This window comes from Chiloscyllium plagiosum, chromosome 6 (assembly GCF_004010195.1).
Source record: "Chiloscyllium plagiosum isolate BGI_BamShark_2017 chromosome 6, ASM401019v2, whole genome shotgun sequence".
Classification (NCBI taxonomy): Eukaryota; Metazoa; Chordata; class Chondrichthyes; order Orectolobiformes; family Hemiscylliidae; genus Chiloscyllium; species Chiloscyllium plagiosum.
The window spans coordinates 120,067,407-120,076,906 of NC_057715.1; the positions used below are offsets into that span (position 1 = coordinate 120,067,407).

A 9,500-nucleotide genomic window follows, 5' to 3' on the forward strand; every position below is an offset into this window, starting at 1 on the left:
AAAGAACAGGGAGGGTGGAAAAAGAGGAGGGGGTGTAGCATTGCTAATCAGAGAGTGCATCACAGCTACAGAAACGAAGGTTGTTGAGGAAGGTTTGTCTACTGAGTCAGTCAGTCAGGTGGAAGTTAGGAACAGCAAGGGAACAGCCCCCTCATTGGGGGTTTTCTATAGACCACCTAATAGCAGGCGAGAGATTGAAGAACTCATAGACTGGCAGATTCTGGAAAAATGCAGATGTAGCAGGGTTGTTGTTATGGGTGATTTCAACTTTCCAATATCGACTGGAACCATTTCAACTTTCCCAATATCGACTGGAACATCGTTAGTGCAGATGGTTTGGATGGACCCGTTTTTGTCAGGTGTGTTCAGGAGGGTTTCGTTACTCAGTAAGTAGACAGAGCAATGAGGGGAGAGGCCATTTTGGATTTGGTGCTCAGCAATGAGCCAGAACAGGTCTCACTGTGGGAGAACACTTTGGTGACAGTGATGACAACTGCCTTACATTTACCATAGCCTTGGAAAGGGAAAGGAGCAGTTACCGAGGGAAGATTTGAATTGGGGAAAAGGAAATTATGATGCTATCAGACAGGAATTGGGAAGTACAGATTGGGAGCAATTGTTCCACAGAAAAGGCACAGCAGACATGTGGAGACTATTTAAGGAGCGGTTGTTGCGAGTGATGCACAAATGTGTTCCTCTAAGACAGGCAAGAAGGAGTAAGATTAAGGAACCTTGGATGATGATAACAGAGGAGCTTCTCGTCAAAAGGAAGAAGACAGCTTACATCAGGTGGAGGAAGCAAGGACCTAGCACAGCTTTAGAGGATTACAGGCTAGCTAGAAAGGAGCTCAGAAATGGACTGAGGAGAGCCAGGAGGGGGCACGAGAGTGGCTTGGCAAGAAGGATTAGGAAGAACCCAAAGGCATTTTACTCATACATGAGGAATAAGAGAATGATCAGGGAGAAGGTAGGGCCGATCAGGGATAGCGTAATGAACTTGTGTGTGGAGTCTGAGCAGATCCCTAAATGAGTTTTTTGCTTTGGTTTTCACCAAGGAAAGGGACCTTGTTGTAAATGAAAACTTTGAGGAGCTGGGATACAGTCTTGACCAGATCAAGATTGATGAAGTTTGTGTGCTGGAAATTTTGGCAAACATTAAGATTGATAAGTCCCCAGGACCAGACCTCTCAGTATTCTGTAAATTTCAATCGGAACCCGACCCCCATCCTTCTAAACTCCATCAAGTACAGACCCAAAGACCTCAACTGTTCCTCTTTTGATAAGCCCTTCATCCCAGAATCATTCAAGTAAACTTCCTCTGGACCCCCTTCAACACCAGCACATCCTCCCTTCAATATGGGACCCAGAATGGCTCACAATATTCCAAATGCAGTCTGGTCTTATTCAACCTCATCAGGACATCACTGCTCATGAATTTGAGTCCTTTTGAAGTGAATGCTAACATTGCATTTGCCTTTCTGACTGCCAACTGAACCTGCATATTAACCTGAAGAGAATTCTGAACTAGGGCTCCCAAATCTCCTTATGCTTCAGATTTCTGAAGCTTTTCCCATTTCAAATATAGTCTATGTCTCTTCTTCCGACCAAAGTGCATAACCTCGTGCATAACCTCAAAATTTTCCATATTGTACTCCATCTGCCATTTTTTTGTCCACTCTCCCAGTCTGTCCAAGTCCTTCTGCAGTCTCTCTGCATACTCAACACTACCTGTCCCTCAACCTATCTTTGTGTCATCTGTAAACTTAGCAACCCAAAGTGCATAACCTCACACTTTCCCATATTGTACTCCATCTGCCATTTTTTTGTCCACTCTCCCAGTCTGTCCAAGTCCTTCTGCAGCCTCTCTGCATACTCAACACTACCTGTCCCTCAACCTATCTTTGTGTCATCTGTAAACTTAGCAACAATGACCTCAGTTCCTTCATCCATATCCGTCTTGTATAATGTGAATAGTTGTGGTCCCAACATAGACCCTTGTGGAATTCCTCTAGTCACCAGCTGCCATCCTGAAAAAGACGCCCTTTATGCCCACTCATTGCCTTCTGCCAGTCAGCCAATCCTCTATCCATACCAGTGCCTTGTTCCTAACACCATGGGCTCTTATCTTATTTTGCAGCCTCCTGTGTAGGTTTTTGTCAAATGCTTCTGGAAATCCAAATAGATCACGTTCACTGTCTCTCCTTTGTCTAATGTGCTCATTACCTTCTCAAAGAATTCTAACAGATTTAGAAGCAAATTGCTGCAGTTGCTGGAATCTGTACCAAAGCAACAAACGTGGAGATCACAGCGGGTCAGGCAGCATCCACGGAGATCACAGTGGGTCAGGCAGCATCCACGGTGATCACAGTGGGTCAGGCAGCATCCACGGAGATCACAGTGGGTCAGGTAGCATCCACGGAGATCACAGTGGGTCAGGCAGCATCCACGGAGATCACAGTGGGTCAGGCAGCATCCACGGTGATCACAGTGGGTCAGGTAGCATCCACGGAGATCACAGTGGGTCAGGCAGCATCCACGGTGATCACAGTGGGTCAGGTAGCATCCACGGAGATCACAGTGGGTCAGGCAGCATCCACGGTGATCACAGTGGGTCAGGTAGCATCCACGGAGATCACAGTGGGTCAGGCAGCATCCACGGTGATCACAGTGGGTCAGGTAGCATCCACGGAGATCACAGTGGGTCAGGCAGCATCCACGGTGATCACAGTGGGTCAGGTAGCATCCACGGAGATCACAGTGGGTCAGGCAGCATCCACGGTGATCACAGTGGGTCAGGTAGCATCCACGGAGATCACAGTGGGTCAGGCAGCATCCACGGTGATCACAGTGGGTCAGGTAGCATCCACGGAGATCACAGTGGGTCAGGCAGCATCCACGGTGATCACAGTGGGTCAGGTAGCATCCACGGAGATCACAGTGGGTCAGGCAGCATCCACGGTGATCACAGTGGGTCAGGTAGCATCCACGGAGATCACAGTGGGTCAGGCAGCATCCACGGTGATCACAGTGGGTCAGGTAGCATCCACGGAGATCACAGTGGGTCAGGCAGCATCCACGGAGATCACAGTGGGTCAGGCAGCATCCACGGTGATCACAGTGGGTCAGGTAGCATCCACGGAGATCACAGTGGGTCAGGCAGCATCCACGGTGATCACAGTGGGTCAGGTAGCATCCACGGAGATCACAGTGGGTCAGGCAGCATCCACGGTGATCACAGTGGGTCAGGTAGCATCCACGGAGATCACAGTGGGTCAGGCAGCATCCACGGTGATCACAGTGGGTCAGGTAGCATCCACGGAGATCACAGTGGGTCAGGCAGCATCCACGGTGATCACAGTGGGTCAGGTAGCATCCACGGAGATCACAGTGGGTCAGGCAGCATCCACGGTGATCACAGTGGGTCAGGTAGCATCCACGGAGATCACAGTGGGTCAGGCAGCATCCACGGTGATCACAGTGGGTCAGGTAGCATCCACGGAGATCACAGTGGGTCAGGCAGCATCCACGGTGATCACAGTGGGTCAGGTAGCATCCACGGAGATCACAGTGGGTCAGGCAGCATCCACGGTGATCACAGTGGGTCAGGTAGCATCCACGGAGATCACAGCGGGTCAGGCAGCATCCACGGAGATCACAGTGGGTCAGGTAGCATCCACGGAGATCACAGTGGGTCAGACAGCATCCACGGAGATCACAGTGGGTCAGACATAGTGGAGATCACAGTGGGTCAGGAAGCATCCACGGAGATCACAGTGGGTCAGGCAGCATCCACGGAGATCACAGTGGGTCAGACATAGTGGAGATCACAGTGGGTCAGGCAGCATCCACGGAGATCACAGTGGGTCAAGCAGCATCCACGGAGATCACAGTGGGTCAGGCAGCATCCACGGAGATCACAGTGGGTCAGGCAGCATCCACAGAGATCACAGTGGGTCAGACATAGTGGAGATCACAGTGGGTCAGACAGCATCCACGGAGATCACAGCGGGTCAGGCAGCATCCATGGAGATCACAGTGGGTCAGGCAGCATCCACGGAGATCACAGTGGGTCAGACATAGTGGAGATCACAGCGGGTCAGACAGCATCCACGGAGATCACAGTGGGTCAGACATAGTGGTGATCACAGTGGGTCAGGCAGCATCCACGGAGATCACAGCGGGTCAGGCAGGAGATCACAGTGGGTCAGGCAGCATCCACGGAGATCACAGCGGGTCAGGCAGCATCCATGGAGATCACAGCGGGTCAGGCAGCATCCACGGAGAGAGAGCAAGCTAACATTCTGAGTCTGGATAACTCTTCATCAGAGCAGATGTGAATAATGGAGGGAACACAATGGAGTGGGAGGAGAGGAGAGAGGACATGGTGACAAAGAATATAACAAGTCAAGCTAAAAGAAAGGGAAGGAATAGGAGTTGGTTCACAATTTGAAGATGTTGAACTCAATATTAAGTCCAGAAGGCTGTGGAGAGCCTATTCTGAAGATGGGATGTTGTTTCTCCAGTTTGCGCTGGGATTCACTGGAACACTGCAGCATGTCGCGGACAGACATGTGGGTATGTGAGCAGGTGTGGAACCATCATTGTTCTGTCATTCTCACATTCCAATCACTTAATCTGCATTATCAGCATCCTTTCTCCCGCAGCACTCTCCTCTTCCACTGCAGCATAAATGCTGCTCCCCCCACACTTCATGCCAGCTCTGATGAAGAGTCATCAAGACTTGAAATGCGAGGTTGCTCTCTCTCTCCATGGATACCGCCTGACCTGGTGTGATTTCCAACATTTTTTGTTTTTATTCTCATAGATTTGTCAGACATGACCTCCTCTTGATGAAGCCGTGCTGACTCAGCCCTGTTTTATCATGCACTTCTGAGTACTCTGCATTCTTATCCTGAACAATGGACTCATTGACCAATGACCAACATCAGGCTAACTGGCCAATAGTTTCCTTATTCTGCCTCCCTCCCTCCCTTTTAAAACAGGGCTGTTACTGCAGCCATTTTCCAGTCCTCTGGAACTCTTCCTGATTCCGAGTGATTCCTGAAAGGCCACCAGCAATGCCTCGACAATGTCCTCAGCTATCTCCTTCAGAACTCTGAGTGTAGTCCATCTGGTCCAGATGTTTTATCCACCTTCAGGCTTTCAGATTCTCCAGCCCCTACACTCACCTCAACTCTCTTGAAGTTTTGGTATTCTACTGGTGTGTTTTGGTATGCTGCTGGTGTGTTTTGGTATTCTACCGGTGTGTTTTGGTATTCTACCGGTGTGTTTTGGTATTCTACTGGCGTGTTTTGGTATTCTACTGGTATGTTTTGGTATTCTACTGGCGTGTTTTGGTATGCTGCTGGTGTGTTTTGGTATTCTACTGGTGTGTTTTGGTATTCTACTGGCGTGTTTTGGTATTCTACCGGTGTGTTTTGGTATTCTACTGGCGTGTTTTGGTATTCTACTGGTATGTTTTGGTATTCTACTGGTGTGTTTTGGTATTCTACCGGTGTGTTTTGGTATTCTATTGGTGTGTTTTCCACTGTGAAAACTGATGCAAAATACCCATTCCGTTCCTCCACCATTTCTTTACATAGAACACAGAACAGTATTGCACAGGAACAGGCCCTTTAACCCATGATATTGTGTCAAACGTGACACCAAATTAAACCAATACCATCTGCCTGCCTATGCTCCATATCCCTCTATTCCTTGCATATTCATGTGCTTATCTAAAAGCCCCCTAAATGTCCCTCTCGTATTTGCCTCCACCACCGCCCCTGGCTACACGTTCCACACACCTACCATGTGCTATGCAAAAAACTTGCCCCTCACATCTCTTTCGAACTTTTCCCCTCTCACCTTCAATGTGTGGGCCCTAGTTTTAGACATTTCAACTCTGGGAGAAAGTTTCTGACCATCAACCCTATCTATGTATTTCATAATTTTATAGACTTCCACCAAGTCTCCCCTCAGCCTCCGCTACTCCAGAGAAAACAACCTGAGTTTTTCTAGCCTCTCCTTGTAGCTCATACCCTCTAATCCAGGCAGCATCCTGGTAAACCTCTTGTGCTCCCTCTCCAAAGCCTTGACATCCTTCCTGGAATGTGGTGACCAGAATTGAACACAGTACTCTAGGTGTGGCCAAACCAAAGTTTTATAAAGCTGCAACATGGCATCCTGACTCTTGTACTTAATTTCCTGACCAATAAAGGCAAGCATGCCATACACCTTCTTTATTACCCTATCTACTTTCAGGGAGCTATGGACTTGAACCCCAAGATCCCTCAGTACACCAATACTGTTCAGGGTCCTGCCATTAACTGCACAGTTTTCCTTAACATTTGATTTCCCAAAGTGCATTTTCCTGGATTAAACTCCATCTACCATTTCTCTGCCCATATCTGCAACCAATCTATATCCCATTGTATCTTTTGACAACCTTCTACACTATCTCCACCAAACTTTGTATCATCTGCAAACTTACTAACCCACCTAACTACATCTTCAAGCAAGTCATTATATCGATCACAAACAGCAAAGTGGAGGTCCATGACCACAGGTCATGGACCTCCAGCCTGAAAAATACCCTTCCACAACTACCCTCTGCCTTCCGTGGGCAAGCCAATTCTGAATCCATGCATCCAAGTCACCTTGGATCCCAAGCATCTTAATCTTCTGAATGAGCCCACCATGAGGTACCTTGTCAAAAACCTGATTAAAATCCACGTAGGCAACATCCACTGCTCTACCCTCAGTGATCACCTTTGTCACCCCCTTGAAAAACTAAATCAAGTTGGTAAGACATGACCTGCCCTGCACAAAGCCAAGCTGACTATTCTTAATTAGGCTATGCTTTTCTAAATGAGCATAAATCCAATCCCTAAGAATTCTCTCCAATAACTTTCCAACTGCTGGTGTAAGACTCACCGTTCTATAGTTTCCTGGATTATCCCTACTTCCCTTCTTGAACCGAGGAACAACATTGGCTACTCGCCAGTCCTCCAGGACCTCTCCAGAAGGTAGTGAAGTGACAAAGATTTTGGTCAAGGCCCCAGCAATCTCCTCTTGTCTCTCTCAGTAACCTGGGGTAGATACCATCAGGCCCTGGGAACTTATCCACCTTAAAGCTCTTCAAGAGATACAACACCACTTTGTTCTTGATCTCAAAAAGCCTTAGCATATTAGCATGTTCCACACTAATCTCTCTATCCTCCACATCCTTCTCTTCGGTGAATACTGATGCAAACTACTCATTTCGGATCCCACCCACACCCTCTGCCTCAAAGCAGCAGTTCCCTCCTTTATCCTTGAGTGTTTCTACTTTCTCTCTAATTGTCCTCTTGTTTTTAATGTGTCTGTAGAATACCTTGAAATTCTCTTTAAACCTACTTGCCAAGGTCATTTCAAGGCTCAATCTTGCTCTCCTAATTCCCTTCTTGAGTTCCTTTCTGCTTTGTTTATATTTCTCATGTCCAATTTTAGCTTCCTAGACCTGATATAGGCAACATAATATGTATTATGAAGTTGAAGGCATGTACTGTACCTTTAAGAACGCTCTTTGGAACTGAGACATTACAAGCATCCGTGTATATAACTAGATGGAAGTTCCAGTGTACTGGAAAATTGAAGTTAAGTATGTTATGAAGATGTGGGTGTACTGTACCTTTAAGAGAGTTAAAAACTAGCAGAATTACCTGACAGCACCAAGTGTTCGCAGCAAGATACAATGTAGCATGTAATCCAGCTACTGGGGTAGTTTGGGTAGCTGGTTGTCTGGAGACAAAAACAGATTTGAATAAGGCCAATCAGTTTAAATTATACCCCCAAAAATACCAAATTCCAATCCAGTTTGAATTGAATATATTGACAATCTTAAAAGCCAATGACACAATCCGATGCTTTGGGGGTATAAGGCCAGGAAAATTGAACAGTTGGGAGGAGAACTGCCACACCACCAGCATGTAGAGAATGCCTGAAAAAAAGCTCACTTAAAGGTACCTTGAATGATCAGTGACCTGTGAAACAGAAATCCCTAAGAAGAAGAAATGAAGACCGAGGAAGAGAAGATTTGACGTCTGGCTAATTTTGACAACTTGAAATTTTGGTAAACCTTAATCAAACTAGTATTATAGAAGGGGAAGGTAAAAGATAGGTTAGAGGAAGGAGTTGTAAATAGTTATTAGTTAATTATTCTCTGTCATATTTTAAGAAATAAAGTGGTAAATTTTTACTTTAAATAGTTCTTGGCCTCTAGAACTTTCACAGATTACTTCATGGGATAAATCTTTTCTGTGTTGCAGATTTAAATTAAGCAGGAGGGTTTACCCCGTGTTGTAACAGTTTGGGGGCTTATCTTCGGGATTTGAACTGGCTTAGATAGATTTGAATCGAGTTGGGGGTACGACAAATCCCGGCAGATTTAAACACTTTGTGGCTTCCTTAAGCACAGGTGAGGTGCTGGAGGACTGGAGGGTTGCTCATGTTGTCCCCCTGTACAAGAAGGATAGTAGGGATATTCCGGGGAACTACAGACTAGTGAGCCTGAAGTCGGTGGTGGGAAAGTTGCTGGACAAGGTACTGAGGGATAGGATTTATTTACATTGAGAAAAGAATGGGCTTATCAGTGATAGGCAACATGGTTTTGTGCGGGGGAGATCATGCCTTACCAACTTAATAGAGTTCTTCAAGGAAATGACCAAGTTGATAGATGAAGGAAGGGCTGTTGATGTCATATACATGGACTTTAGTAAGGTGTTTGATAAGGTTCCCCATTGTAGACTAATGGAGAAAGTGAAGTCACATGGTGTGCAGGGTGTTCTAGCTAGATGGATAAGGAATTGGTTCAGCAACAGGACACAGAGAGTAGTAGTTGAAGGGAGTTTCTCCAAAGGGAGAAAGGTGACCAGTGGTGGTCCACAGGGGTCAGTGTTGGGGCTGTTGTTGTTTGTAATATACATAAGTGATCTAGAAGAGGGCGCTGTTGGTATGATCAGCAAGTTTGCAAATGACACAAAGATTGTTGGAGTAGCAGAAAGCATGAGGGACTGTCAAAGAATACAGGAGGATATAGATAGACTGGAGAGTTGGGCAGATAGTTTTCAATCCAGAAAAATGTGAGGGGATGAATTTAGGCAAGACTAATTCTAGAGTGAATTATACAAGAACGGAAGAGCCTTGGGAAAAGTTGATGGGCTGGAAAAGCACAGCAGGTCAAGCAGCATCCAAGGTGCAGGTGAATCGACGTTTTGGGCATGAGCCCTTCTTCAGGAATCAGTTTATGGGCAGAGAGATCTGGGAGTGCAGGTCCATTGTACCCTGAAGGTTGCTGCACAGGTGGATAGAGTGGTCAAGAAGGCATTTAGTATGCTTGCCTTCATTGGACGGGGTATTGAGTATCAGAGCTGGCAAGTCATGTTAAAATTGTACAAGACATTGGTTTAGCTGCATTTGGAATACTGTGTACAGTTCTGGTCGCCACATTACCAAAAGGA

At 46.5% G+C, this 9,500-nt stretch overlaps 1 protein-coding gene and 1 long non-coding RNA gene across 2 annotated transcripts in view; one reads left to right on the forward strand and one right to left on the reverse strand.

Annotated features, from left to right (window-relative positions):
* Positions 1-9,500, reverse strand: part of LOC122551097 (protocadherin-16-like) — a 152,359-nt gene that overhangs the window by 111,512 nt on the left and 31,347 nt on the right. The gene's annotated exons all lie outside the window — the stretch shown is intronic.
* LOC122551000 overlaps positions 7,355-9,500 on the forward strand; it is an 18,557-nt gene continuing 16,411 nt past the window's right edge. The window contains exons 1-2 of the long non-coding RNA XR_006311986.1: positions 7,355-7,366; positions 9,216-9,218. This is a non-coding gene — a long non-coding RNA (uncharacterized LOC122551000). The remainder of the gene's footprint in view (positions 7,367-9,215; positions 9,219-9,500) is intronic.